At 47.9% G+C, this 13,798-nt stretch overlaps 1 non-coding gene across 1 annotated transcript; it reads left to right on the top strand.

Annotated features, from left to right (window-relative positions):
* Positions 1 to 1,120: 1,120 nt before the first annotated feature.
* TMEM250 (transmembrane protein 250) lies at positions 1,121 to 10,264 on the top strand. Its single transcript, XR_011135642.1, has 3 exons — positions 1,121 to 1,272; positions 3,371 to 3,553; positions 5,693 to 10,264. It is a non-coding gene; the product is annotated as a transmembrane protein 250 (transcript).
* The last annotated feature ends 3,534 nt before the right edge of the window (positions 10,265 to 13,798 follow it).

The raw sequence follows: 13,798 nt of genomic DNA, 5'->3' as shown, positions 1-13,798 counted from the left end.
TGCTCAGGATCTTATCTCTTCCAATGTCAAAGCTGCAATTCATGCTTGGCCCAAGGGCAGTATATTCACAAAGGCACACATTCATTTAAACAGAAAAAGCGGCCAAAATATTTCAGGCAGAAAAGTGAATGCTACTGTCTTGGGTTTTTTTTTTTTTCTTTTTTTTTGGTCATCCTGAGCTAAGAAATTAAAATCGCCTGCCCGTCTTGGCGCGGATACCGCTGCCTCCCGGCTCGGCCCTGGCTCGGCCGGCGCGCAGGGTGCTCAGCAGGGCTGCCCGGGTTTTCCCGAGGCGAGGAAAGACCTTCCGCCCGGCAGAGGATCCTGCTGGATGCCAGGAGGCCTTGGCATTGCCCCTTCCTCCCCGGACGCGAGCTTGGAGCCACCCGAACGGAGCACGCGGCGGGGTCGCCCGCTGGGAGCCGTTTGTCCCGGCGCTGCCGGCCCGGCCCAGCGCCTCTGACAACAGGCAGATGGCTGGAGTTATTATTATTTAATGTTTTTTCCCGCCGTGGCAGTGCCTAGATGGCAAGCAGGGCAGGGGGCCAACAGAAGTTTTGTATACTTTCCACCACAGAAAGTGAACCCCAATTAAAGCCAAGAGAAAACAATAGGAAGGAGGTTTCTTTTCCTTTTCTATCGCTTCTGATTTTTTTAATTTTTGGATACTTTCTGGATCTTTCTGGCCTCCCCAGATGCCAGAGCCTCTTCCCTGCGTGATTAACAACCTTTCTTTTCCGAACGCGCTTCAACGACCCCCGTGGTGTGAGGCAGCCGGCGTCGCCGCCCACGGGGCTCGTCCCAGGCCGAAGCGACCGGCAAAAGGGGCTTTTAAACTCGGCCTGGGCTGACGAGAAACGTGGCTGCCTCGGGAAGCTGCCCCCGCCCTTCCCTACTGCCCGCTCGCCACCCCTGAGCCCCGACATTTCCCAGACACCCGGCGGCCCCGGCAGGCCGCAAGGGCGGGCGCGCCATGATGGCGCCCCGCAGCCTCGGCGTCGCCTGGCAACGCGCCCCCCGCCTTTCCCGCTTCCGCCCGCCCGCCCGCCGGGGGCGGCGCCGCGGGATGACGCCATCAGCGCGCGCCCCCCACGGCCGCTCCCCAACCGCCGCCGCCGCCGCCGCCGCCACCGGCCGGGCCCGGAGCGCTGCTGCCCCCCGCACATGCGCGTTGCGGCGCTCGCCCGCAGGCCCGGGCCTTCCAGCAGCCCGGGCCCGGCGCGCCCGGCTTCGGCCGCCGCCGCCGCCCCGCGGGGAGCCATGGGCAGGAGGGTGAGTGCGGCGCGGCGGCGGTTGGAGGAGGGGGGGCGGTGACGGGGCCGGGCCGGGCTGGGCCTCGCCGAGGCCGCGGGGCGGCAGCTGCCGGTCACCCGTCAGCGGGTGGGGCCGGGGCCCGCGGGCCCGGTTTGTCCCGGTGCCCCCGGGGCCTGCAGGCCTGGGGTGGGCCCGGCTGTTCCCCGGGGCCTACGGGCCCGGTTTGTCCCGGGGCCTGCAGGCCTGGGGTGGGCCCGGCTGTTCCCCGGGGCCTACGGGCCCGGTTTGTCCCGGGGCCTGCAGGCCTGGGGTGGGCCAGGCTGTTCCCCGGGGCCTACGGGCCCGGTTTGTCCCGGGGCCTGCAGGCCTGGGGTGGGCCCGGCTGTTCCCCGGGGCCTACGGGCCCGGTTTGTCCCGGGGCCTGCAGGCTTGGGGTGGGCCCGGCTGTTCCCCGGGGCCTACGGGCCCGGTTTGTCCCGGGGCCTGCAGGCTTGGGGTGGGCCCGGCTGTTCCCCGGGGCCTACGGGCCCGGTTTGTCCCGGGGCCTGCAGGCTTGGGGTGGGCCCGGCTGTTCCCCGGGGCCTACGGGCCCGGTTTGTCCCGGGGCCTGCAGGCTTGGGGTGGGCCCAGCTGTTCCCCGGGGCCTACGGGCCCGGTTTGTCCCGGGGCCTGCAGGCCTGGGGTGGGCCCGGCTGTTCCCCGGGGCCTACGGGCCCGGTTTGTCCCGGGGCCTGCAGGCCTGGGGTGGGCCCGGCTGTGCCCGGAGCCTGCAGGCCTGGTTTGTCCCGGGGCCTCCGGCGCCTCTGGGCCCCGCCTGGCAGTGAGAGCTCCGGCCTGGCCAGCCCGCAGGGGCAGAGCCTCCTTCGCTGGGTTCAGTGGTCGCTCTCTGGGTAGCACCGGGTGAGCCCTGTGAGTGCTCCCCGCTTGGGGCTCATCCCCCAAGTTAGCTCCAGCCCTGCCTCCCGGGTGCTGTATAGCTCCTTAGTGCCAGTCTCTGAATGTTTCTGGTTTTTTGGAGATGAGTTGCTCTGTTCTCTCCCCATCGTAGCGGGTAGCAGCACACTGGTAGCTGTGCAGTGATGTTCCTGTCTGCTGTGACAGCTGGGCTCCCGGTCATCTTGATAGTACTTTCGACCTCGGTAGCACGCGACGGGGAAGTCCTCGCTGAGTTTCCTGCCTTCGATTCCTTTCCCAACTTGATGTAGTTTATTTTAGGATCTTGTAGGATGTAGGAGGAGTTTGAATTTCCCCTCCTTCCAGTACTCCCTGTTTCATTTATCAGCCCTAACCTTTATTTGTCATTGCTCCTAACCTTGTCTGGGTTTCTCTGGAACACTTTGGTCCCAATGGTCCTCCTCCTTTTATGAGCACACAGAGCAACAGCAGACCTTGCTTGGAGTGTGTTTATATAGAAAGAGAAACGGCACTGTATTTTGGATAGCTTTCTCATCATACAGTCCATTTTTGAAGGAGAGAGTGAAAACTCACCGGTATGAGCAATTACTCACGTTTTTAACTGCTTGATGAGACCCTCACTAAAGATGCATGTGATGCTCTGAATAATGGCAGCGTGGTTGACATGGAGGTGTCTGTATCTCAGAGCTGAAATCCTTAGAGCTGTAGGGGGGTATCTAGAACGGGACTGACTCAGCTTTCCAGCCTCAGTAATGCGCTTTGAAAAAGAAAGACCTAAAAGAAGACCTTCAGGAGAAGGACTCCAGCTCCATTTCTAGGCGTCATGAGCCAACGTACAGATTTGTGGGCCTACTGTCAAATGTTCCATTTTGAAAACGTTGGCTGTGTATGCTCTCTCCATTGTATTTTGTATGCCCTAGATGAACAGTGCAGGGTTCTATGATTAAAGTAAATGACTGACATGAGTTCTTTTATATATAATTTTTTCTTACCCCTCTTTGTTTATGGCATTGAATACAAGCTAGGTGACTTTCTGGCATGCATCAGTAAGCTATAATACATATATTTTTGGGGTGTTTGAATGTCATTTAAAATCTTTATGGGATTACAAATTCCTGCTTGGGGAGGAACCTTGTAATTTTCAAGTTGTTATTGCATAAAATTAGCAAATTGAAACTTAATCTCTCATTTTATCTTTTAGATCAACTCATATCTAGAATGTTGCGAGTCTATGAAGCACCTTAGCAATCTCTTTCACTCTTCCTAGAAGGCCAGGTGTCACAGGAAAACTTCATATTTTTGTTATTACAAGAATTAAATAGCATCCAGAAAAGGTAGCGGATTATCGACCTTCTGCTGAGTGGATGGCAACACCATTAAAAATGTAATATTTCTTTTTTTTTTCTTTTTTTTCTTTTTTTTTTTTTAATTCTGACAGCATCCCTCTGTGGCTGTTGCATTGTTGGTATTTGAGCTTACTTAAAGAGTATAAACCAACTAAAGGCTGTTTGTTTCTATGGGGAGGTACAGTAAAAGAGAACAAGCTGCTACTGTTTACAACAAGTAAGTCTCATCAGCTGAGCAGTTTGAGCATTTCTCTCAGATTCACCTGATTATGATGTTGTCAGAGAGAATTACACCTTCTCTTGTACAGTAAGGCACAGGCATGAAGCCAATATGTTGATTTTTGCCCCAGCAAACTGCAGCTTATGGAGAAAGCAGATATGCAGGTGGGGTTTGTGCTCTGTTACTTAGGCCTGGGCTTCCTGAGTGCTCTTCCAGTGATCCCGCTGATTTTGATGTGGCTGCTCAGGGAATCAGGTTAAGTAGGTATGTAAGAGTTTACTGGAAGATTATTAGGTATCTCCGTGCTCCGATGAAAGAGGTTGTGAAGACTAGCTGTGCCATCAGAAATGAAATGCTCTAAATGCAGAGCATGTGAATTTTAACTTAACTTGCTAATTTATTCCTCCAAAAATAACTCTGAAAACAAATACTGGAAGGTATATGCACAGCGTATGGAAAGTGTGGTCAGTTGCATGCTTTAGACACAAAACTGTCTTGTTTTTATGTAGTGTTTGTTTAGTATCTAACCACTTTGTATGCCTTGCAAAATATATTCTTCTGCTTAGTATTTCCTTCTTACAGGCCGCAAATTATGGGAAAAGAGGCAGATAAAGTTATGATGGGGCCTTTGCTAGTGGAGAACAGACCTCAGTTTCCTAATTCCTTAATCATGAGTTCACCCACGTTCCTTTTCGTTAGCTTCTGATTCATATAGAGCTAACAGATCACAGGCAAAATTTCTATACTAAAGAAAAGGGATTAGAACCTGGCGCCATACAGAAGAGGTCAGAATGGTTATTTCCAGTTACAGGAGTAGGTTGAGGAAGAGACTTATTCAAATATACAAATTTTATCAGAAAACATTTTTGATATCGAAATACAATTTCCTGTAACCTTACAGTTTACTCTGCAAATACTTTTGGTAGTAACAAAATGAAAATTATTGAAGTCACTTTTAAAATATGCTGGTTTTAATTTTAATAGTATTAGTATTTCTTGCTCAGTAAAGGGAAGATCTGCCCAGGTCTGAATGCCTGGGTGTGTGAGGAGGCTGGGGAGGTCCCTGTTGTTTCCTAAGGTTATCTGATGAGTGTATTGTCATTTCATAATTCCCGGAATTTGGCACATTATAAGCCTGGGGTGAAGCAGAGAGCAGCTAACGGGCTACTGCTCATCCCTGTCAGATCACAAACAATGGGTGTGTGGAAGGATGTTAAGATTATAAATCCTAAACACTCCAGAAGATCAAGATCTTTAATTTATTTCTGTAGGTCACAAAGGGAGAAATAAAATGGTAGGTACCTTTGAAACGCTCCTTGCAATTGGATGCAAGGACCGTGAGACTGCAAGACTCGTCTAAGCAAGGGGAGGTGCATCCTGTGGAGTGCAAAAACATTATTGCCTCATTGTTCTTGCAAAACCTTCCATTATTTTCAGTTTGTTTATTTGGTGAAGCTTTGCCAAGTTTTGAAATGAGCAGCAATCTAGAATCACCACTGTGTCTGGACTGTAAAACTCATTTGTAAAAGCCCTTGGAGAGCTTCTGTTAAATAAATGAAACTCGGTCAAATGCAAGCACATACATTAATATTATTCCTTGCATAGGCAAGGACTGTTGCAGGCCTGTCTCCTGTTTGATTGAGGAGGACCTCTGAATTAGCTGGGATAATTCCAGAGCAAAGTTCTTGTTTTAGCTGCATTAACAGTACAAGGGTTAACAGGTTATGACCAGCACTGAAATTGCATGCTAATAAGGTGCTTTTGGGATTCTGGCATGGTGATGATGGAAACAAAATTGTATTTCTACGTGTCTGCCTGGTAAATGATACTTTTGTAAGCAGAGCCAAGTTTTGTGAAGCAGCTGTGAGTAGCCATCTCGCTGGAGAGTATCCACCCTGCTTGTGTATCTTCCTGCTGAGGCTATTTACATGTATTTTCCTTCTCTGCCTTCCTGCAGGTTTCTTCCTTCCTGGAAACTCAGCAGAGAGTTAGTGTTCCCAGGCTGCTGGATCTCTTCCATTTTAATGGATGATATTTGATATGTGCCCTGTAAATCCTGCCCTGGGATTCTGTGACCGGTGGGGTGCCTGATGCCTGTAATCCCCATTCCCCGGCGGGTCCGTTCTTTCCACGGCCCCCACACGACCTGCCTGCATTCGGCCTGTGGCCCGGTAAGGACCACTCACTTGGTGCGCACCAAGTACAACAATTTCGACATCTATCTCAAATCCCGATGGATGTATGGATTCATTCGTTTCCTGCTGTACTTCAGCTGCAGCCTGTTTACCTCCATCCTCTGGGTGGCACTCTCTATCTTGTTTTGCCTTCAGTACCTTGGCATCCGGATCTTTCTGCGTTTCCAGTACAAACTCTCCATCATCCTCCTCTTACTGGGGCGAAGGCGAGTAGACTTCAGCCTCATGAATGAACTGCTCATCTATGGAATTCATGTGACCATGCTGCTAGTGGGGGGGCTGGGATGGTGTTTCATGGTATTTGTGGATATGTAAATAAAACAAGCGCATGTGGGCTGAGAAGGTGATTCTTCTTCTGTCCCCAAATGTGTCAATATCCTCTTTTCCTTTTTTATATAAATTAATTTATTTATCAGTGCTACTTTTTATTGATAAATTAATGTACGTGTCTGGAATTTGTATTTTTTTGAGGGTTGAGGTGCCATTTTGGTTATCAAAGTGCAACACTTGATCGGGTGTTTTGTTTTCTTTGCACAGTGAAAGTTAATATAAATTTCTTTTAGTCCATAGGAGCTTACCTTGCTGCTGTTTCTGATTCCTGTGGGCATGAAAAAAGGCAGTGATTTATCTGGAGGTTGCAAGCCAGATAACTTTGCACCCCACCCTCTTACTCCATCTTCACGCTTTTTCTGAAAATGTTCCTTAGTGTTTTAGGCATGTAGTATGTATCCCACTTGCCAGTGCCATCCCTTCTCTATGTAGTTTGCATTTTGCATATCCTCTACTAAGAATATGGGGCCAAATTGAACCACTTTTTATTTTCTAAATTTGTGCAAGACGTGCATTCTACCCACTGTATCATTTTGTTCACTCTAACATGACTATATAGCTTTGAATGGCTTTGTTCTTTTCAGGCAGTTAGTGCTGAGTAATTGAGTCTCACCCTAACAGAACAAATCCATTGGAGTGATGGGAGCTGAGTTCAGTGTCATGTGCTCTTGAAATTCCCAGTCATAGCAAATAAGTTATCCTTTCCCAGTGATTATGGGGAACCCATTGCAGCGTTCTGTAGTGTTTAGATCTTGTCATTTGGTTTTGACTCGTCACTAAATTGGTTTGTTCCTCTTTTTTCAGAGTTACTTCTGTCTTGCCAGACTATGATGAGATGAGTCTTACCTAGGAGAGCTTGAAATGGAGCAAAATCTGAAATGGCAGCATGTATTCTCTGTCGTTATAGAAAACACTAGCTCTCTGACCTTTCCAGTAACAAAAATTGGGTCGTCAGAGAGCTTTACTAACAGATCGAGGAGAGGGTTAAGTGTTAAGCTTGGTTTTACTGGTCTCGATCTCAGACGATTGCTCTGCAGTCAGTTAAGTAATTTTTTATTTATGGAGTCCAGAACCTGTCCTAAAGTTTGCTTCGGTTCTCTCTTTTTTTCTTTTGATAGAGCATTGTCCCTCTCCCCATGTTCTTTAAAGAACTGTGCACTGATAAAAACAAGTTGATCAAAATGATAGGGACTTTTTTTTTTCCCCTGAAATCACTGGTGTCAGCAATCATGGTGAAATAAGTAAGACTGGTAATGCATGACTATTCCTTTATGATCTGTTTGATCTGAGATGTGAATGTGGTTGAGAACAAAGCCAGTATGTACACAGAAAATGATGCTTAATGTTGCAGGTTGTGAGCGTTGGGGTCTTAAGCCGACATACTTTGGCTTCTGGATGCAAAACAAGGAAGCTTCTGTCTAAAGTTCTAAACTAAAGCAAATCCAGAAATTATCTTATTATGAAACATTACAGATACTGCAGACTGAACACACAGAGCTAAACAAATAATGGGCCACGTTGGTGTGATCTTTAGATTAGCCCTGGGAGAACTGAAGGCTGTTTCTGCAGGAAAGAAATAGTATCAGTGATATGTCTCAAACTGTGTTGTCTGGAAGCTTCCTCATAACTGTGGAGCTCCCTAGCATTGTTCCCCAGAGCTTTGTTCTGGGAGCAGTCTCTGGACTGCTGTTTTCCCTGCCAGCTGTCCTGCACTCATCACCTTGGTGGGTTTCCTGTTGTATCAATAGCTTCTGTTTCTTGTATCAACTTGTGTAAACAGAAGGGCCTCCCAAATTCAGGGGTCAGTGTTCTGCAGGTCCAAGTTGTAGCCTATTCTGCAGACAGAGAGACTTTCCGGTAATTCCCAGCCCAGTACTTTCCTCCTCCCCGGTATGGCTGTCAGTCTGAAGTGTTGAAGCTCTGGGTGCACTAACTGTGGCATTTCTGGGGTGGCTGCGCTGGAAAATTTTGGCAAGTAACGTTAAGGTACACCTGGCTTGTGAACTGCTCTGGTTCGTAGGGAGAGACCAGCCAGAACCCCAGCACGGCACAGCAGAGAGCAGCTCTCCCTCGCCTCCCCCTGTTCCCAGGCTGTGTCGTCTTTGAAGACGCAGCGTGGAAACCGATTGCGGGTCAGATGGTAGGACCTTGTTTCACCCTGCAGTGGCTGTATTTCAGTGCTCCTTTGAATAATGAGTGAAAGGGTGATTTGTGGTGGATATGGGTGCTGCTATGTTCCCCACCCTTGCCTGCTTCAGCTGTTGGGTGTTATCAGCCGCAGTCCCAGCCTTGCTCCTCCAGCAGTGGTGGGCTGAACAAGGGCTTGTGTTGCACTGCTTTTGCAACTTATACTTTCTGCATCCAGATTTAGTAGTGCATACCAAGAAAAAAAGTCCTCATCAAATCATAAAAGAAAAAATAGTGTTTGCCAAGTCAAAAGAAGGATAGGGCTCAGAAAAGTTGCTTAGAGGAGACTGGAAACTGATTTCCCCTTTTTTTTTTTTTTTTTTAAATAAATATTGCCAAGTGTCTACTGTCAGAATGCCCTGAATCTTTTTATTTGAGTCTGCAGTGCCACAAAAAGATAGACAACTTGAAGATTAAATAATTGAGGAGGAGGCCTTGGAGGTGCTATGAAGTTTAAAATACTCTCATTGTTGGTCATTACTAGCACTTGGATAGTTAGCAGTGTGCAGGTGGTGCGATCCTACCAGTGCAGCAGGGGAAACGAGGTCCCTTTGAAGTCATGCTGGCAAGGTGGAAGAGGTAGTTTTCAAATGATTTGTTTTACGATGTAATAATTTGAACATTTTAGATCTACATGACTAGAGCAGTGTTTGGCACTTTTATGGCCCTTTTCAGAGCGTTTTCCAGCTAGAGCTAATTAATCTTCACAGCATTCCCAGGAGACTGCAGAATAAGTAAATCTGGATAATGATTCAGAATTTAAATTCAGTGTTTTTAAGTTTAAAGTTTTTTTTTAAGACTTAAGATCACTTTGCCAAAATACTTTTTCTCAAGGAGTTGAGATTCGAAAGGTTTCTTACAAGCTCAAGGGGAGCCAAGCCACAATGGAGAGAAGGAAGGAGAGACAGAATACATATTATATTAAATATGTGCTTAAGGTGTGTTTTTCTTCCTGTATATATATATTTTTAATTGAAAACCTGGCATTTTTAATAGAGGGGGGGGGAAAGCAAACTTAGTAGAATAGAACAAATAAGAAAACAGGGACAGAAGCTGGACTTTCTGCTTTTCAATAGTCAAAAAAGTGGCTTACGTTATTTGCCAGAAATATTTCATATTAAGCAGGTACTTGCAGACTGTGGCCACTGGGGAAGTTCGTTTTCTTTCAGATTTGTTACTCTTTCCAAATTCACCACTGCCTGAAGGGATAGATCAGGCTCCAAAATCTGCTGCAACTGCCCTATCTTATTGTTTAGATGACCACGGCTTCAAAATCGTTTGAAAATTCCATTTTTAGCTTTCCGTTGTGCTGATTCCGTTCTGGACGACAAGAGCAGCTAGTTTGTTCCTTTTCACGATTGTGGGTTGTTCCCCCCTGCCCTTGCCATATTTGAGCTTTAAATACTCCAGTTATGCTTACCGGGAGGTAGGGTGGGGGGTTAAAAATGACCTCAAGTGTAATTAAGAAAAATTATAGAAATACCAGTTTGGGAGAACGTGTCCATCCCAGACCCATGCTAACTCAGGCCTGCCCCTTTGGAGAGCTTCCCCAGTGACCCCTGCACGCTCTGAAGCCTTCCGGGTGTTTAAGCCACACAGGACCTCCAGCTTTGTTACATGGCCTTACGAACAGGGATGACTGTATGAGTGGCGGTAAAACTGCCTTGGCCTGCTGTTTGGCCAGCGAATGTACGAACAAGACTGAAGTGTTCAGGTTTCACCTTGTTAACTCTTTGGAACGTGAAAACAGCTGGTGTTTTGGGTGCCTGTTAAATTCTGTATGAAACATGCCACTTACATTAAACTTATTTTTTTAACATGTGGATGGATTGATTGTTTATGAAGAAAAAGGAACGTTTTTGTTTTATGATGCTGTTATCTTTCTGAAGTGATGATAAGCGTAGATCCTCATTTTCCTGCCTTTGCCCTGGTGCAAATAGTTGTAGCAAGTGCATGGCAGAGGAGAATCAGACCCTCTGCGGTTGTGCCTCAGAAACATCGCTGAGAGCTGGGTAAAATGCCTCTCTCGACCTCCTAGAAGAGTCACTCAGCAACAACTTGCTGGGAGAGCCAGGAGTTCAACACAGATTTCTGACTCTTGGTCTTTTGTTCTAATAAGCAGACTATGTCACCCATCATGTGCGTTTGAGTGATTTGGAGGAACTGTTGCTTCATATTGAGGTGTGCGTCAATTAGTACAAGTGCTGTGTGTGCTCTCCTCCTTCTGCAGAGCTGAATTTGGGGTGTAGCGCTTATTGTTTCAGAACACACTTGTGATGATTTGTTATTCCAATGGAGAGTGAAGAGGAATATTCCTGCTATGAGGGACTTTATAATTCCTATTGTTCTTATGTGAAAAGTACTGCAATGATGTGCAGCAGCATAAAATCCTAAAATAGATGTTGGGCAGGGTTTGTCCTGCTTGTGGTGATTGACAAGGTTGGAGCCAACAGAGGCACTGGCTTCAGAGAGCCGGCACAGAGGGGACCATTGCAGACTGAGCTGGACATGGCCTCCTAGGGAAACGTCTGTGTGGGTAGGGCAGCCTGCATTGCCCTGCGTGTAAGAAGTGCTCCTGTGCTTGCTATTATCGCAGCCTAGCAGCTGGGGAAATCACAGCGGAGGACTTGAAAGAAAGGGGAAGAAGGTTTCCAACACAGAGAATGATTTGGGGAAGGATGGATGCGTTTTCCTTTTTGATGTTGCGTAGGAAACAGTAGGCAACGCTCAAAAATGTGACTAGCGCTATTGCACAATGGCAGATGGCAATGTTGGTTGAGTGCTATGGAGAACTGGACTCAGTGGTAAAAGCCTTGGGAAAGTATTTTGTAAGTGTGCATTTTCTATTATTAATATTATTTTTAAGCACATCTCTTGAGCCTCTGCTGTCCCCTAGGGAAGAAGGGACTTATATGCCCAGTTCCTAGAATGAATTTCTGTTCACTTACTACCCCAGGCACCTCAGGATGCCAGTGGAAGTGGCCCAGGCCAGGAGGCCAGCACACCTCAGCCCAAGCGTGAGTGGGACCTCAAGGAAGCCCTCTGGGTTTATTCCAAATCAGGCACTGGGAACTGTCTGATCTGAGCAAAGCTGAGCCTTCTCCAACTGTGCTCCCGAAGCTGAGCATTTTGCTTCTCTCTGTGTCCAGCTTTAGGATCAGGATTGCTTTCTTATGTGAAAGCCAGCTCAGTTCAGATTTTAGCCTAATTATATAGGTGTAATATAGCTGTAAAGGCACCGGAAAAAGATCATAGAAGAGAGACTAGCCCCTTACCAAAAGGGCTTTGCCTGGCAAAAAGCTCATCTTAGTTCTTCCCTAGGTTCTCATGAAATCACTGATTTTGTACTGATGCAAGGGGGTACCAACAAAAACAAGAAAGGCTAAGCAGTGAGTGGGAGGGCAGGTCTTTGGGGGCTCTAAGCTGACATTGCTTAAACGGAAAAATATACGTACATTAGGGGAGCTGATGATTCTTCCCCTCCTGAGGGAGATAGGAAACAGCATTTCTTATGAGTTGCTGAAAGTAACACAGCACATTTACTTTCAGGAACGGTTTTGGCTATTCTGGAGGCTCTAGCATGCACAGATAGCATGCTGTTCCAGTGAAGACGTTGCTGGAAAATATGAAGCCTTGTTATCTTTCAGCATTTTTATTTAGCCAAACAAGGTTTCCATAGCTCCTGGACAGCTCTGCTGCAGGGGAAAAAAAAGTCTCTCATTTCTTCACCTGCCAACTTTCTACATTAATTTTGTCGTCCTGCTTCAAAGCAGTTGTCATGCCCAGAAAACGTCAGTTCAAAGCAAAGTTTTGTCCAGTAATGAGCCCATGAAAATTGCTAAGTGTAAGATCTTTCTGTGCAGCTATCAAAACCGTGCTCGAGTGAGAGCAGAGCTGGGCCGTCGGGGTCTGCTCTGAGCTCTTTGCGCTGGTGCCTTGAAAGGAGGACTGTGTGTGCGGTGCACTTTGAGCCTTGCCTGCGTGCCGGTTTAAGTTAACAGAGATAAAAGGAGCATACCGTGCCTTGGTAAACTGCATTAAAGCAATATAAATTTCACCTTTCAGCTCAGATGATGTTTATTGAGAATGGCTCGTTCTGTTTCAGCAGAGCTGCGCTCTAATGCTCGCCAGCACTGCTTTGGCCACGGGCGGTCGGGGCCGTGGAAGGGAGCGCGTGTTACGCTGCGGCCGGGGGGGCCTCGCGCGCCTGCCTGAGCAGGCGCGTGGGAAAGCCGCGCAGCTCCCCTGTGCTAGCAGGGGCCTCGTTCCAAGTGCCTGGGATTGCGGGGCAACCTCCCTTGGAGGATGCTGGAACATCACGTTGTCACTTTGCTGTCACTGGACTGTGCATTCCCAGAAAGATCCTGCCAGAAGATTAAAGAAGATTTAAAAAAAAAAAAAATGCGCAAATGCAAAACACAGAGAAGAGAGGTGAGGGGGTGTTTGAAAAGAGACCTGTGATTTGGTGTAGCAACTTAGTGTGTTGCTATTTTTCTCCCCTGGAGAACAGCTTTGGAAGCAGAGCTTTTTTCTTTTCTCCTGCTGTGCCTTTAGAAGAGTTTGGCTGCTCCCTGAGGGTGACCTTTGCATGGCAAACCTGTGTGCCTGAACCGTGCTGCCCGGTCGCAGCCTCCCAGCCTCCTGGAAGAGGTCGTGGAGAAAGAAAGGCCTTGGAGGCAGCGCGGCAGCTAGGGGAGTTACACAGCAGATGCTCTGATAGCGTGTCCCTGTTCATCTTACCGGGGTCCCACTTTGTCATCTTTCCCAAGCAATAAATTTGCCCGCTGGGAGGGGAAAAAGACCAAGTAACTTGCACAAGGGCTGCGTAAGCCCTACACTTTTCTGAACTGATGCATGGATGGTCTTAGAGAGGCTCTTTGCCTGCTGACCTCCACCCCACCCTCCGCTGGCTGCAGAGCCTGTGGTCAGAAAACGTGTGATGCTCGCCCAACTGGGGAACTGTGCAAAAGGGAGGTACTCGCCTGCTGACAGCTCTCCTCCTGCCAATGCTCAGCCATGTGACGGAGGATCGCAGGGCCGCATCCTGACCTTGGATGCACAAGACTGTAGTAAATCAGTCTCTTAACACATCCAAAAGCCAGCTTTCCCCTGCATGGAAAACATCATATAAAACACCCAGAGACAAATACCAAAGTCCTTAGCTGGTTCTTACAGAAAAATAAATCTCCCATTGGCCCTAGTGAGAGTTTTGCCTGAGTAAGGACGTCAAGATTGTGCATGCTAATTAAATGAACCACCCATCCCTTCGGATTCTTCTCTCTGCTGGGAATTCCCCTCCGAGTAACTTGCTCCCAGTGAGGAAAGGAGTTGCATGAAAAATTTCCCAGATG

Source organism: Struthio camelus, chromosome 20 (genome assembly GCF_040807025.1).
Source record: "Struthio camelus isolate bStrCam1 chromosome 20, bStrCam1.hap1, whole genome shotgun sequence".
Classification (NCBI taxonomy): domain Eukaryota; kingdom Metazoa; phylum Chordata; class Aves; order Struthioniformes; family Struthionidae; genus Struthio; species Struthio camelus.
This window is presented reverse-complemented; position numbering and strand designations above follow the sequence as displayed.